General features: G+C 34.9%; 1 long non-coding RNA gene across 1 annotated transcript in view; it reads right to left on the bottom strand.

The window, feature by feature from the left end:
• Positions 1-3,133: 3,133 nt before the first annotated feature.
• The window catches only part of LOC147825390 (uncharacterized), a 109,810-nt gene continuing 95,449 nt past the window's right edge, over positions 3,134-17,494 (bottom strand). Inside the window, exon 3 of the long non-coding RNA XR_015441025.1 lies at positions 3,134-3,261. This is a non-coding gene — a long non-coding RNA (uncharacterized LOC147825390). The remainder of the gene's footprint in view (positions 3,262-17,494) is intronic.

Raw genomic sequence — 17,494 nt, 5'->3', positions numbered from 1 at the left:
AAGGGTTATTAACCAGATACTTACCACTGTAGAACAGGATATGAGTATTGTCAAACCAGAAGGGACCTAGGCTCAGAAGTAGGCACCTGGGAAGAAAGGTCCCCAGAAATCAAGACGAGGTATTACCTGTGTTTCACAAAGAGGGGAGTGGACCAACACAATTCATACTGATGAATAAGGAACCACTGTGTCAGGGGGAGTTTACTAGAAATTTATTCCCACAATCTCTCACCCATGATTCCCAAGTCTTAAGATCCTTGAAAAGCAGATTTCTCTGGCCTACAATTGGTTGGCTGAAAGTTTTTACCTAATCTTAATTCTCTCGGTGACAAAATCTCACCAAAATAACATGAAGTTATTTATTTGTTTTGTTTATCACACTTGTTGTAAATATGTGTATGTTTTGTTGGCTATAAATATAATAAAAGATTTTAATTATAGGATCTAGTGCAGACTAGGGATCTTTTATACTATATACAAATTACACACAGAATCTTTAGAGTAATATTTTCTTATATTGAAAAGTTTTGAATTTTAAAATACATTTAACTCAAGGGTTTTTAATAAGATGTCATAGATAGATATAAAAGAATAAAAGTTTGTATGACAAAAATACTCCCACTAAATTTGACAAGAAAGGAAGGCGATTGTGATTGGAAGTTTCACGCAGAAAGTTTACCCAGAAGATTTTTAAAGTGGTTACTGGGCACACATATACTTATTATATTAATTTATATTCTTTGCTCTGAAAGCCAAAAAAGAAATAGAAACAGTGATGTAACTGTATTTGAAATGCATGAAGGTAAAATGATACTTTAAATGTGCTATGTTTTGGTCATAACAGGATGTACACATGTTTATATTTTCATAAATCAAGAAGTTGAGGGGGGCTAGGGATTTAGCTCAGCAGAGCTGTGCCTGCCTGCCAAGCACTCAAGGTTCTGAGTTCGATCCCCATAACCAAAAAAAAGAAGATGTGCATTCAGGTTATTTAAAAATATGGGTAGTAGAATAAACATTATGAGCTGAAAGTCATTGTCTTTAGGAATTGGTCTTGGGGATGGGGCAGGGGCGAATCTTTTCTAATCGTGTCCCTATATTACTTTGATGATAAATTTAAAATGTACTTTAAAATGAACACAAATGTATTTCAAATATATTATCAAGATAAATAACCTCAATTTTGTTTTTTTAAATAACAGAATTTCTGTTCTTTTTCAGTAAAGGGGTATCTGCTATATTCATCATAATTTAAGTGTCATGATTAATAGTAAAATGGAACAGTGAATGTGAAATTGCTGTGTACTACTCTGTAAATCATTACAGATATGTATGTATTTGTGACTAATGTTAGTTATATATTTCTAGACAATGCAGAGTTGCATAGGAAATGGTGATACCCGTGTGTGGTGATGCACAGCTGTAATCCCAGCTCTTTGGAATTCTGCAGCATGAGGATCACAAGTTCAAGGTCAGCCTGGGAAACTTGGTGAGACAATCTTCAAGATAAAAGTTCATCTCAAGTCTCAAGATAAAGGTTTCAGGATAAAAAAGGCTGGCAAAATTTACTCAGAGCCCGGTGCTCCCTAGCTTCAGTCCCCAGAACTGCTCCCAAAAAGTATGTTTATCTACAAATACAAATAAAAGTTCTTCCCATTTAAAAAAGTATAAGTTCCTTCAACATAATAACACTAACATTTTCTCTGAAAATTAAATAACTCAAGCTACCACTAAATACTACTAACATCTATAGAAATATTACCCTCAACCCTTTTGATGGTGAATGCATCTGTATGATTGTGTTGGTGCTGTCCTTTCCCTCATCAAAAATCATCAAAGTTTTTCCAAACTATCACTTTTAGGGCTTGTTGCCCTTTCACTCATAAAATTTTTATCAGAGTAACAATAATTTGAACTTTATGTTCCATGAAACCTTCGCGATACCATTTTGGAAGTGATATGAATGACATTAGCATCGTATTATTCTGTGTTTTTTCCTGGGTGCATCCTGGAAATTTTCTGTATGCCTCAGTGCATGGCAAGCTATCTGCCTGGAGTAGCTATTTCTCTTCCACTTTTCATCACCCAAAATACTGAGGTCCAGTTGAAATGCTAATTTGCTCACAATGCCTTCCTTGATCATACCAAAAAAAAATTCTTTTGGACATTTTTTGCAATTTGAAACACAGAGAAGAAATCCTGACTTAGCCTGCATGCTCCTGAGCACCTACAACTATGTGTCAGAGGACAACTGTGGGTAACATTTACTGAACATTTATGAATGGGGCGACATCATTCATCTACTTGGTCAGCAAATACCTCTGAGCAACTACTTCTTGACAAGAGTTACTATATTTCACGTTCCGTGTTTCTGCAACGAAAGCAATATGTGCTTCACTGTGGAAATATCCACACCCCATCACTAGGGTCAGATTGTATACTCATATAAATGGTAAATGTTTTCATTCTAGAATTTTAGCTGTGATCTAACAGAAGAGGAAGGCAATGAAACTGAAGGCCACAAGTCTCAGAATAAAGATGAGCTCCTCCTGAAATCTGACCTTAAGCATAGACTTTCTCTACCTGATTCTTTCCCTCTCTAGAGAATACATCCTCAAGGATGTTTAAGAGTAAGCATAAAAATTACACGTTAATTTATAAACAATAGATTCAGTCTTCTAGAAGTATTCATCCCTATGCACTACTAGTTGGGAATATCATGGAAAAATACATTTACAGTACTTCTGTATTTATGAATTGTACAATAGTTAGTACTATCTTGGTTATCTTTGTATATGTTCCAAATTTTCTTGGGAATATTATATCATTACATATTAAGTGCTCAATTGATTCTATCTCTAAAATAAAATATTCCTATTCTGTCTTGATATCCATTTTCCAGACATGACTTTTATTCCTAATGTCATCCATTGAAATAGGATACTAGGAAGATAACTTGAAGTTATCATGACAAACTTTTAAATCATCTTAACAGAGAAAATATAGTCTTTTTCTCAGATGGTGATCATTTTAACGCAGATTTCAGTGCTCTTTGATCTTTTCATCTTTTTGAACTTTGTCTTCAATATTTAAAGAATGACAATAGCATGTTTATATAAGTTTAGAAAAATCAGTTGATTTATTTTCAAGGTTAAGAAACAAAAAGTCCACATGTAAGCGGATTCCTTGGTCTGGTTTGTTTTTGTGAATGCTTCAGTTTTAATCCTGTGAAGAGAAAAATATGCCAAATCTAACAGTAGACTTTACATTCAAACATATGGGTCAATGAGAGAGAGAGGGAGGGAGAGAGAGAGAGAGAGAGAGAGAATAAAGTCATTAATAACCATGATTTAATAATTCTACTATTTATATAGTTCCATATTTAATTTTTGGTGCATAATTTTCCCCATAACTCAGCCTTTTCTTGTTTTCAAGCAACACTTAAATTATTTGTCATTTTATTATTTGTTTTTCTATCTCATTGAAGGCACTGTTACCTAGCCCCTATTTTCTCTTTTTATGTACCAGAGTACTCATCTTTACAGTCTTGCTTTTTGAATAGGTCCATGTCATTTTCTAGTATAAGTACTCTAGAGCAATATCCCTTTTTTCATAATTTGAAAATCTCCCTGCCCGTATATATTAAGCAACATTTGAAATAATTATTTTAATGCAAGGTATTACATAAAGAAAAATCTCTCAATAACTCTATCTTACAGCTTAATTTACACCTACATGGACAGCTCCATATAATTACCGAAGTGAAATGCAGATAGATTATCATCCAGCATCTGATGGTCACCCTTCTGCTGCAGAGTGTGTTTTCAGAAATAATTTCCTGCCACATTCCTGACTGTATTTGCAGCCTGAGCTGATCCCCTTCCCCGCTGTTCCCTGATCTGCCCCTGGGTTACTAACAGCCCCAACAGACAGACTGGCTCTTGCTACCTGCTGCTCAGACACAGATTAACTCACTACCAGCCATATGGGCTAGCGACTTCACAAATTCCTCTCCTTTTGCTTTTGGCTTTTAGGAAAGCTAATGGACAGTTTTCTGGTGGGGAGAAAGACAACCTGGTGCTGTGCAGGCTGGGCAGTAATCACCTGCGCCTGGCACAACTGGCAACTCCATCTGCCTTCCAGCAGCTCTTTGTGTGAGGGGAGAGGGTTGCGGGACTCGGCGCTACCCTGTGTGGTCAGCCACAGCCACTTGCCTCCATGACAGAGTCACATGGTTAAATATCTAATTCGTATTTCTATCACTTAGGATGATTACTAAATGTAACCACTGTTGAAGAGGTTCCAAAGGGTTTCTAGAGTTTCAAACAGTAAAATATCTTGATGTATCTTCCCTGGTATATTCAAACAACTGTATTCATTTCTAGAAGTGTGAATAACTGCCCTAAGAAGCAGTGTGGAGTAATGGAGAGAGTGTAGGTGTTCTGTTCTGGGTCCACTGTGACTTTCGTTAAGTCTTATGTCTTAATTTCTGGTGAAGTATCTGAATGCATGAAATTAGTTTGTGAACTGTACCAAAGCACAAACATTAAACACCACTGTGTAATCATAAAATGTCATTGTTAGATATATGCTTTTAGAAACTTAAAATTAAACATTATTAGGATTCTTTATTGTAAATCTCCAAAATAAAAACAGTCATTTTTCATTTGCAAATGATCAATATAAGATTGCATTGTTAAAAATCTCACTTATTTAGTATTGCATCTATCATCAGCTCATCTTTATTCCTCTCCCTAAAAAATAGCTTTTTATTGATTCTTATAAATAGGGTAATTGAAATTAAATAACTGGCTTTAGAATTAATGAGTAATCAGAAAATTTTTACTTTATTGTTTTCCTTTAGTGAGAAGAAAAACTTTCACAACCTCTTGATAATATAAGACTTTATAAACTAAGATAATTTATAGTTGCTTTGGTGGTTCACATTAAGGTAAGGCATGTTACAAATAATTACCTTCTTTCTAGTAGTTGTACGGCCTTTATTAAAAATCTCTGATTTTCTTTTGATTTACTCCTTGAAGGAATTTAAGAAATGAATACACAGTCTGAATTATTATACAAATAACCTATCAGCTTGAATGCTTTTCACATACAAGTATTATCTATAAAACTATTTTTAATTTTTTATCCTAATATATTTATCTGAAATTGCTCATGCAATGTCAATGTTAATATCTTATTGATTTTGATTGGCAAAAAATTATACCAAACCAATGCAATTTTATTCATCTTATATTATCTGTGGTTGTATCATTACTATGTTATGTGGTATTCATTTGACTCTGAATATTTGTTTGTGGCTATGTCTCTTTAAAAAGACACCTATGCCAAAGTACACAGTGCTTTAAAAATAGGTGTGTAATCCAAATAAATTATACATTCTACTTAAAAAGAATGTATTCTGCTGTTCTTCTTAGTCTTTATGTGTTAAATTCTAATTTAAAAATGATAGAGAGCACATCTTAATTGACTTTGTGCACTACTGTCTACCATAATATGATATTATTAATTGTAATACAAATCTTTAATTATTGCAGGAATGAATGGGAGCAACGGGAAATTTAAAGAGCCTTTTGTGCCCTCTTCCCATTAGACAATATTATTACACTTGTCTGGTACATCAGAACAAATGAATAAATTAGTGAGAAAATAACTGAACTATAAATGTTTGTAAAGGACAGATCATAGATAATATTATATACAGTGGCCCCTGCTAAAATTTATGGAGCTGTGTATGGATTATAAAGGTCATTTGAGATTTCCATTACATTGGTAAGGGGAAGTGTGGTTAAATTTTGGAATTGACTGTTGACTTTATATATATATTAATCAAACTTTTATATCCAAAAATAAGCTTTTGGTCTGGAGAAGTTTCCATCACCCATTTATCCATGTTCTTCCCCAATATGCGCAACTGTAAATCCTGAGAATAATAGAACCAAAGGAAAATGCTGCAAGGAAGTAAGAAGAAGGCCAGAATTTGGCATTCTAGAACTGGCAGAACCACCTAACAGTAAGAAAGTTTATAATCCCCTTCCTCGACAGAAAAAGTTGACCCAGGAATTTCCCAACCCTGTCAAGAAACAGAAGGCAGCCCAGCTTGGCTGATTCCTTCCCTTTGCTGACAACAGCAGGTGGGCATTATACCCTGATAATCAACTGGGGAACCAGTTAAGAGACCCAGGAACAACAGAAGCCGGGAGAAACTTTCTCTGATACTTCTTTCTCTGCCCTTTTTCTAGCCCTCTCCTTTTAATGAAGCTCTCACTGGCATCTGTAGTCTCATCGATACAGGACGATCAGGTATCAGCAGCAAAAGGAAAGCTTTCATATCAACCAGCCCAACGTGGAAAGGTTTGTTGTTTTGTTTGATCCTTGTGTGTCCATGCTTGACCCACCCAAAGAGAGTTATGTGGAAAAGACTTCCACTACAACAGACTCCTTGCCAGTCGATCCTGGGTGCCAAAAACTTTCTTCCTGGAAGAAAGACGTGGCAGCCCAAGCTTTGGGACATCTCTTCAGGCTTCTTTACAAACGTCTACAAGCAAGTAGAAACCCTAGCAGTAGCCGATGAATCAAGATGATCCTGGAGTAGCACTGCAAGAACTCTGCAAACTAACTAAAGGGTAGAGAAATAGCCCACAAAAGAATGTGAGTGTCTGCCTGGGGTCTGACACCAAATAAAGGGTCCATCTATGAGAAAGAGTCCAGAATCTTTCAGATATTTTATATAACAGACTTTCTACATGACAGATAAAATGTTAAGCATACAATTGCAAATCATTGTGATATACTAAAGACAAAGAAAATCACAGCTTGTCAGGGGAGGGGCGGGGGGTGGGGGGAGAGAGAGAGAAAGGTGGCACGTGGATTGAGATCACTTTTCCCAATGTTAAAGTTTACCTAAACTAAAATTCTTGTGACTGTGCGGTATTAGCAGAGAAATATGCAAATAGATCAATGAAACAGAATAAAGAGCCCCAAAATAGACTCATACAGTTCTCCTTAATGTAATTTTGACAGCTTGTAAAAAAAGTTCAGTAGAGCAAGAATAGCTTTTCCACAGACATTGCTGCCCAAACTGGACATACAGAAGAGAGAAACACAATGAACCCCAACCTAAGTCTCACTGCTTACACAAAAAATAACAGAAAGTGGATCATGTGCTTAATGTAAAAGGTTGTGGAAAAATAGGAGAAAATCTTTAGGATCCAAGGCTAGGCAGAGTTCTCAGATTTGATTCAACAGCATGATCTATAGCATGAAACTTTGATAAAATTAGACTTGGCCAAAATTAAAAACTTGCTTCCTGAAAGCCCATTTTAAGAAGATGAAATGAAAGACATAGAATGTGAAAAGTATCTTCAAGTCACGTATCTGACTTTTCTGATAAAGGACTAATATCCAAAATATATGAAAAGTAAGATATAAAGATGAAATAGACAAAAACAATTACACAGACTCTATTAAATGTCATTAGTCACCAGGGTTAAGGTCATATGATATACTTGTATGATATATAGAGCGCACATCAGAATGGTTAAAAATTTGTGACAACACAAAATTCTAGGAAAGGTACCATAACCCAGATCCATACATTGCTTGTAGAATAAGTCACTCTAGAAAATAGTCTGCCAATTTCTTTAAAAACTAAATATGCAAAATTACCATTTGACTCAGAAATTATATTCTTAGGCATTTATCCCAGAGAAGTGAAAATCAAACACACTTAAAAATGTATACATGGACATGTAAAACTATTTTGTTTCACTAAACAAAGACTAGAGACAAACCAGATGTCCTTCAGTAAGTAAATGAATGAACAAAGTGGAAGCATAAAAAACTACTCTGTAATGGAAAGAAATAAATTGCTTATGCATGCTGCAAACTGAAGGAACACCCAGGTAATTGTGCTGAGTGAAAAAGATAGTTCCACAAGATTGCATATGTGAACTTTACATCTTCTATAATATTTTGAAATGCCAAAACTTTAGAAATGAAGAACAGATTATTCATTTCTGTAGAGACAGAATATATTCTGACATAAAAGGTGTATATGAGGTATCATTATTGTTAAAGAAGTGTTCAGTATCTGCACTGTAGTGGTGGACACACTCGTGCAGAACTGAAGACACACATGTTAGTGAGCATGTGTAAAGTGGAACATCTGAGTTAAGGCAGTAAAATGTTTTAATATCAATGTCTTTTTTGTAATATTGCATTGCAATTTTGCATAAAACTGCCATAAGCAAAATGAACTAGAGTGCACAAGATCTTCCTGTATTATTCTTACAATTGTATGAATATCTAAAGTTATATCAAATATTAAAGACTCAAATTCCTAAAAATTATGTTTTTATGTTAGTAAGAGATGAAGGATAATGTGGCAGCACAAGACTAAAGAGTCACTGAAAACTTTAGAAATTAGCATGTGTTAGCCATTCCATACAGTACACATATATTAAAACATCATGTTGACAACACAAATATGTGTAGGTTTATTTATCAAATAAAATTTTTAGAAGGAAATGGACAGTGGTTTTACAATTAGTCTGATTTGAACATTGAATATTTGTGACATAACTTCAGTGGTTAGGGTGCCGTCTGGTGGAAATTGGGAAAATAATGGAATTTTAGGAACACAAGAAGTAAATGTACACTGAGTACCTGAACTTGATTTCTTCTCCTACCATTAGGCTTAACTGGGATATTTGTAATAAAAATAATAGAACATAATAATAAGAAGGAACTATGTTTAAATTTACTGATTAAAGTATGGAAATGTGAAATGGCTCATTTGATAAACACAATATATCCATTTTTAATATCATTTTTAAAAGTTCACAACCAATACTATTAGAAAAAGATGGGAAGTACACTACATTTGTAGCATTCTTTAAAATACAAACTTGAAAGTAGATCCAACCTCTCCAGTTTTGGCTCTCAATCTCTCTAATTTTGTCCCATTTAGGGGTGTAGGTCTACGGTGAGTGAGTGTATTTTATCTTCTTTCATAGTTGTGTTTGTGCTGCTTAAGTCTTCTCTTTAAAGAAAGAATCATTTTATTTTGTACTTGGTCAATTTCACAATGCCTAATAACGTGTTGTGCATTTTCTTGTACAGAAACAGTATTTATAAAAATATAATCCTGATCTTTATCGATGACTTACAAGCTAAAAAGAGTTGCATGAAGTACTTCACTTACATTACCTCAATGGACCCTCCAAATAACCCTAAAGATTAGCAATGTTGTCGGTTAAGAGAGGAGGAAATGGAAACCTGGAGAATAAGAACATGTGGTTTTATTGGAACCTAAGTCAGTTTGAATCCTACATCTACACTCTCAAATGATATGAATAACTAGAAGAACAAATGGATGAATAATTGGATGGATATACAGGAGAAAGGGTTCTACTGCAGTAAAATAGGAAGGATATGTATAATACAATATATTAGCTTTCTTAATTGAAGTATAATATTTATATAAAACACATAAATCTTAAGTGTATTGCTTTATAACAATTTACATAATTGCCTTGTAAACTGCATCAGATGAGTATATTGAACATTTCCCAAACCGCAGAATATGACCTTACAATGCACCCCTATCAGTATTCCTCCGGAAGATAACCATTGCTCTCATTTCTATTAGCAAAAATTTAATTTGTTTTTGAATGCTAAATACATGACATTATGTAATAGGTGCCACTTGCTCTCAGAAGTACTTCGCTCAGTATTGTGAATGTTGTTTTATATATCAGTAATCTATTCTTTGTAATTGCTAACAGTATTTTGTGTGATTATTAGCCACAATTTATTTACTTACTCTATTGCTGTTTTCAAATTTGGGCTATGTTAAAATCTGGGTTAGTTCTATGTACTAATTTGATTGTGGGGATTAGTTCACATTACTTACGCATATCAAGCAATAATATTGTATATCTTATATTCATGCATTTTGTCAATTATACCAGAATAAAGCTGAAAAAATTAGAATTGTTTTCAGTTCAAAATCATTTGAATACAATGGCTGTGACAACAACATAATTCTAGAAAAGCAAACTATTTTACAAAATAAACATTTGTATAATGGTTCCTATATGCCAGACATTGTCTGAAATGCTTCAGAAATATTTAAAGTTCATATAAATCTTATAACATAAGTGTTCTATCATACAGATGGGGAAGAGAACAGCAAAACTGTGTTGAGCTGGTATCTGGAATGAGGAAGCCTAGTTCCACAGCTGGACTTTTGACCTCTGAGCTCCTTCTAGATGCCATATATCTGTAGCAATGAATAAAACAGCTAATGCTATTGTCACTATGAATCAGACACAAAATTAAATCTGTTCCCGATTAGTTCATTTCATCGTAACAATATCCCCACGGAGGCAGTTAGACTGATTCCAATTTTACAGCTAAAATGTGGAAGCTTAGTAACTTGCTCATACTGACGTGAGTATTAAATAGAAGAATTGTAGTTATCAATTCAGGTTTATTCCTATGTGTACATATAAACTCCTTTCACTGTGCTGTCTCCTGAGCAGACGTTTGTGTTCTTTTCATCAGAAACCACATATAAGACAAATATGGCTAATTCCCTAATACGTAGTTTGGCTTGGAATGAAACAGACCTTAATTTTGAGAAAAGAGTGAGCCAATAAACAGTCAGTTTTTGTCTGCTCTCTGGAAATTAATATTAAACCGACCGCTTGAACTTGGCCAGTTGTCTATTGGCTTTAAAAGAACTTTTACTTTGGGTCAGTGACCAGTTCTGGAGGTCAAAACACACCGCATTTTCTGTTTTAAATGAGAAGCCCAGATCACTTTCTGTTAGGAAACCTTTTGTCACTTTCCAGCCGACTTCTACAGCAGTCGGAGACTCCTCGATCTGAAAAACAGCTTGCTGAAGAGAGACTACCCTGGCAGCTTGGCCTGGACCACACCATTGTTAGCATCATAAACTGTCTTACCTGGGCCTCTTTTGTACATGGGCTTTGCAGGATTAGTCACAAGGCCTTTGTGGTAACCCAAGATTAGGCATGAATCTCATAGGCCAAAGGGATGTTCCAGTGAACAAAAATGAAGCATTTAACTGTTTTTAGACTGTTTAGGAATACTCAGTAACAGAATGCAAACAGAATAATAAGAAAGCGACATATTTATATTTGGCCCCCAAACAGTTACCTAATTCAGTTTAATTTTGTTATGATAAAAGAGATTTTAAATACATAAAAACCAACCCTGAACTTCGTACATTTAAATGTGACACTATGGATATGAAGAATGAAGACAGCTCAGAGAAGATTAAAAAAACACAGAAGGCTTTAATATTGAAGAATGCAATGTTAGGATATTAAGTTCTGCAACATTTTTAAGAGGGGGTATGTGCCTAGATCAGTAATCATCATTAAAATATAGCAAAACAGATAAATGTAAATGTCTTATCAGCCCGACTTTAGCACCTTTTATTATAAAACTTTTCAAAAACAGTAAATAGTGAAGAACTTCTTTTAATCTTATTATGCAGCCTCAATAATTGTCCACTTACTTCTGTTCTCCTTCACTGTGTATTCGTTTTTGTTATAAAATACATTCTATAAGGAATTATTTTGACAAAAGGTATTTTTCATCAAAGAGAACTTAAAAAACAAATTGTAATTTAGTTTTTTCACCTAGAATCTGCATTATTATTTTAGTATTTTTAAGTGAGAAAGAGAAACATTATATGAAAAAGACTATGGCTAATAACAACTAATATAATCCACTTAGCCCATATCATAAATATCTATATATAAATCTCTATATAAACTATATAAATCTACATATAAACAATCTATATATAAACTCTTTCAAAAATAAATATTACAAAATATATGATATGACTGCATACTAATATGATAAACTTACAATCATAAAGTGTTTTATATATATGCTTATATCATCCTTAAAGGAAGTATGAGAAATTATCAGGGCCATTATTTTTATGCTCATGTAAGGGTTGAAAATGCAAAGATGTGAAAGGTGAATTAATTGGCATTTACAAATAGGCAGTAGAGACAAACTTTGAACCAAGATTGCCTGGAATCTGATGAATTTAGAGAGAAAATAGAACAGTACAAATTATGAACAGGTCTTTTTTTTTTTTTTAGTTAACTGGAAGAAAACTTTGGGTTTATCTTACAAAATTGAGACTTACAGAGATCTTGGAATAGAGAAGATAATTTCCTAAGAATTCTTTACTAACTTGAATATTCACACAACCTTAAACTCAAATAATCAAAACTGTCTAGGAATTTTTAAAAGTTAAAATGGCATTGACTTAATAAAAGGCATAGCTATTGGAAAAGTATGTTTCCAACTCTACATCTTAACTTTAATTTTTAATTTTAACTTCTATTAGTACATGTTTGTGATACATAATGACCACATTCATTATGGAGGTTGGTACATGTAAGTAACGCATCTTCATTCTTTTTCACCTTCCCCAATCTCTTGGGGACTTCTTATTTGCAAAAATTACCTCTCAGCTTTAAACCATTTTGGTTCCCTAAGTTGGATTTTCATTTGCTTGTATACATCTAGGAGTGCATCTTTTCTCAGAAACAGAAGGATGATTAAGTGTTTGATTAGTCATCCAGATTTGAGGATGTACTATGTCATTCACAAATTAACATAAAATCTAATTGCTGTTTATACAACTATTTTAAAGGAAAACTCAATGTGCTGTGCATTTTTAGACACCAGGAGCATACCTTTCTATAATGTACATGCTTTTTGAAAACATTTTCCCCACTCAAATTGATGCACAGTTCGTGAGAAGTCAGGAGAGAGGAAGGAGTAGCTCATATTGATATTTGGAATCAGATACATGGATGAGGTAGGTTTGATGGCACAAGCCCAGAAAAAAAAGGTTTATTCACACTTCAATGATCACCTTTACAAGATATGCACATATCAAATTTTTTAAGTTGAAAAAGCCTGAGACTGGCATTAAAAGTAGAACACTGCAAGATTAAACTTCAAAAAAATGAATAAATCTCAGATTATGTCATGAGTAATTAAAAAAATCAAGTCTACTTTTCTGAGAATTCTGAGCAAGATCCCAAATTCTGATTGTCTAACTTTTGCTTTGACATCTATCAAAAATCTCTTTCCTCTTTGTCACGCCAGTCTAATCTAGATTACCTTATGGTTCATCAGATTCAATCCTCTGTTCTTTATGTTGGGCCATTGCTTTGTAAAGAAATCCTGGCACTCATTCCACTTTTCCATGAAGGATTTTATCACATCACTGTTAACTTCTTCCCTATCTTCTTCCTCATAGGATGCTCAACAAATGCCTTCTACTGCTCACTGTGGAGCTCAGCAAGTTCTTCCATCGTCAGCTCCTCCTTATGGTCCTCAAGAAGCTCCTCTGTGTCTCCACACATTCTGGCCACAGTGTCCTCCAGGCTGTTTAACTTCCGTCTTCCCAGGCTGTGTTAATGAGGTTGATCCAGTGGAGGATATTGAAATGTTTCTCCCAGAACTCTTTCTGAGTCAAGGACATCTCTTCAGTGACATTAAAACACCTGGTGACGAGCCCTTGTGTGGAGAGTATCTTGAAGTTGCAGGTCACTTGCTGGTCCATTGGCTGCGGAAGAGGTGTCATGTTGGGGGAGGGGGTACATGACCTTATAATGGTCATACTTAGTGTTCACATCATCCACCAAGGCTGGAGGATGTGCTGGGACACTGTACATCAGAAAGCACCTTTCAGACAGTTGGTTATGAAAAAGATATTTCTTACCCTTGTGCAGCCATTCCAAGAACAATTGCCTTGTGACCCAAGCTTTCACATTGGCCCACCACATGACAGAAAGTCTGGTCTTGTTCACATTCCATTCCTTGAATGCACAAGGGGTCTGGGAATGGTGTATCAGTAGTGGCTTAATCTTCAGTTTGACACTGGTGTTTGCACACAGCAAAAGGATCACTCTACCTTTCATGGGCTTGTGTCCCAGCAGTGGCTTTTTCACCTGCATGATACAGGTTGTTTGGCATCTTCTTCCAGAAGAGCCCTGTTTCATCGAAGTTGAACATTTTTTGAGCAACATATCCTTCTGCCTTCATGAATTCCATGAATTCTTTCTTGTAGACTTCTGCAGTGGCCTTATCAGAACTGGAAGCTTCACCACATCTCCTCAAACTGTGGATGCCACTTCTCTTGCAGAATTTATCAAACCACCCTCTACTGGCCTTAAATTTATCACTTGTTGCACTTATAGAGGGATTTTCTTGCAGTAAATCACTATACAATTTCCTGGGCTTTTTCACAGATTATAGCTTCACCGACTCTATCACCTGACAGCTGTTTCTCATTCAACCACACTAACAAAAGTTTTTCCATCTCCTTCAGCACTTGTATCCTCTGTTTGGTTAACATCATTACTCCTTTTTCCACATCACCTCCTCTGATGGTATCTTTAGTCTTCAAATTAGTTGAGATTGTAGACCCTGCAATCTTGTACTCTGAAGCCGGATCAGTCACACGGATACCATGTTCATGGTTTCATGCTTTCTACATTTTCCTTTTTCACTTCAATGATTATTTTCTTCAAAACCTTCTTCTTATCATTCTTGCTCTGCACTTTCTTGTCACCTTTGCTACTGCTTTGCACATTCTTGTCACCTTTATTACTGCTCTGCATGTTCTTGTCACCTTCATTACCACTCTGAACTTTCTTTTTATCACAATGACTGCTCTGCACTTTCTTTGGAGCCATGCTGGATTGAATAATACTGTGCTAAAATGCACCCCAAAAAGCTTCACAGCAAGGATGCACAGGTCTGTCTGTGACCACGATCTCAACTAGAGGAAGCTACGACCACATGTCAGAGCGGGAAGATGGCCACAGGTGTGTTTGTCACCCAATATTGAAGTAAAATTTTGCTGAACACTTCTGTTTGGAAACCAAATTGTTTGGGAACAGAAGGTTCGTGAATGAACATACTACTGTAGTGGGTATCCTGAGGGTTTTTTGGCTACCGATCTCCAAGAATACTGTATACTAAGGACTTTGTGATGTAAAAGATGACATTGTTTGAGTTGAAAATTCCTTCCTATCACTGAGTGTGAAACTTATTTCCAGAATAAGAAAAAAGGCTACAGTGTTATCTTGAGTGAGGTTGGTATTCTGAAAGGTATGATGAATAGGATGAATAATTTGCTCTCCTCTTATCTTGGCTCAACAAGCATTCTTGTTTTTCAAGACTAGACACTAAAAATAAGCTAAATTGGATTTATATTTAACTTTATTGTAAAATTTAAATTAAGAATTCTTTCAACCATTTTTGAATGGCTTGGTAACTTTCACTTATACTTTACATATTTGGAAGTTTTCCAGTGTTTATCAAAACATCTCCATAGAAACATTTACCTATGTAGTAATAGCACAATGCAGACTATTTTCAAGTGTATATGAAACATTAACCAAGAAAGTGAGTGAAGCAAAGAGGGGTTGGGGAGAGATTTAGAAAGAAATAAGTAAAGAAAAAGGTAAGTTTAGCTGCGCATAATGATATCCTCCTTTAATTCTAGAAAGCTGAAGCAGGAGAATAGGAAGTTTGAGCACACTTTAGGCAAATTAGTAAGACCCTATATCAAGATAAAAAATAAAACAGGGCTGGGGGATGTAGCAGTCTGAAGATCCTAAGTTCAATCCCATAAACACACACATAAACACACACATTACAATCATAGAGAATTTATTATCTGCCACAAATTTAATTAAGCTTAATTTTAATTAGTAAAAGGAACACAGGTTGAATATCAGTGATCTATTTTTCCACCTGTCTTAGGCACGTTTCCCTGGCTGAGACAAAACACCCAATACCAAAAGCTTAAAGGAAGAAAGGAATTTATTTTGGTTTGTGGTTTCAATCCATAGTTACCTTGCTCCAAGGCAGAAATGCCATGGTGGAAGAACATGGCAAGGGATGGTGTTCAATCCATGGCCACCAAGAAGAAGGAAGAAGGGAGACTCTAAGGACAAGGACACACGCCCTTCCAGATCACACCCCCAGTGACCCACCTCCAACCAGACTGTATCTCCTAACAAGAGCACATTCAGGTACTGAACTTATTAATGGATGAATCCACTGAGGAATATAGCACTACTGACAATCCAATCACCATCCAAACATACGCAACTTTTGGGGGACATTGGAGACTCAATTATAACACCACCTTTAGGCAATGAGATAAGAACTAACCAAATTCAAAAGAAGTAGAAAAGAAAACTGGTAACGATAAGAGCAGAAATAATAAAATCTAGAAAACAATAGAGAGAAATCAATGAGCTCTTAAAATAAATACCACTGATAAGAATAACAGTAATACTACTATGATCCTCTGCCATTAAATGGATAGTACAAGATTATCATGACTGTCTTAGTGCCAATAGATTTGGATACTCAAATGTAATACACAAAGTCTTTAAATATACAAATACAACTTTAAAAGGATTAGGAAAAACTATATTATGCAATATCAAGGAAAGAAATTGCAATAGAATTATCCATGAATCCTTCTGACCTGCTGAGGTAGAAATAATAGAGGCTTTACAAATTTTTTCAGAAAATGGAGGAGGACTGGAGACTTCCCAAGTCATTTTATCATCTTATGCTATCAAAACAAGACAAAGACATAACTAGGAAAAGAAACTACAAACTAATATCTTAAAATAAATAAGTAGGATAAGTGAGGTTTATTCTCAAAACTCAAGTCTGGTTTAATGTTCAGACATAAAGCAATGTAATTTGATATTGGTAAAAGAAAGGGAGAAATCCATAAGATTATCTTGATATACGCAATTATACTCTTACTCATTTCTAGTGAAAATGTAAAATTTCTCAACCACTTTGGAAAACAAGTTTGGGAATTACTTGGAAAGTTGGACATATACTTGCCATTTGACCCATGAGTTACATTCCTAGATTCTTACTCAAGAGAAAGGAAGCATAGCCAGGCACAGTGATGCACACCTATAATCCCAGCACTTCGGAGGCCAAGACAGGAAGATTGTTGCTAATTTAAGGCTAGTTTGGGGTACACAATGAGTTCAACCTCAGCCTGAACTTCATAGTATGAGACTCTATCTTAAAAAAACCACTACAGGGCTGAGAATTTAGCTCAGAGGCATGCTGCGCCTGCCTCGCAAGCACAAGGTGCTGAGTTTGATCCCCAGTACAGCAAAAAACAAAACAAACTAAAAAGGCTATCCCTTTCATGGATTATGCAAATGGGTACAAGAATTTGGTTCATAATAGCCAAAAAAGTTGAAGATGACCAAATGTCCACAAGCAAATGAATGACTAAATAAATTGTGGCATATATGTATATAAGAGAATATTACTCAGAAGTAAAAAATAAATAAATGAATAAGTTTGAGTATGTAAATAAATAAATACTAATGCAGGAAACCACATA

This window comes from Heterocephalus glaber, unplaced genomic scaffold, assembly GCF_053883595.1.
Source record: "Heterocephalus glaber isolate CG9 unplaced genomic scaffold, H.glaber_assembly_v1.0 deba00001504, whole genome shotgun sequence".
Classification (NCBI taxonomy): Eukaryota; Metazoa; Chordata; class Mammalia; order Rodentia; family Bathyergidae; genus Heterocephalus; species Heterocephalus glaber.
The sequence above is the reverse complement of the archived record's forward strand: the minus strand, read 5'-3'. Positions and strand labels throughout refer to the sequence as shown.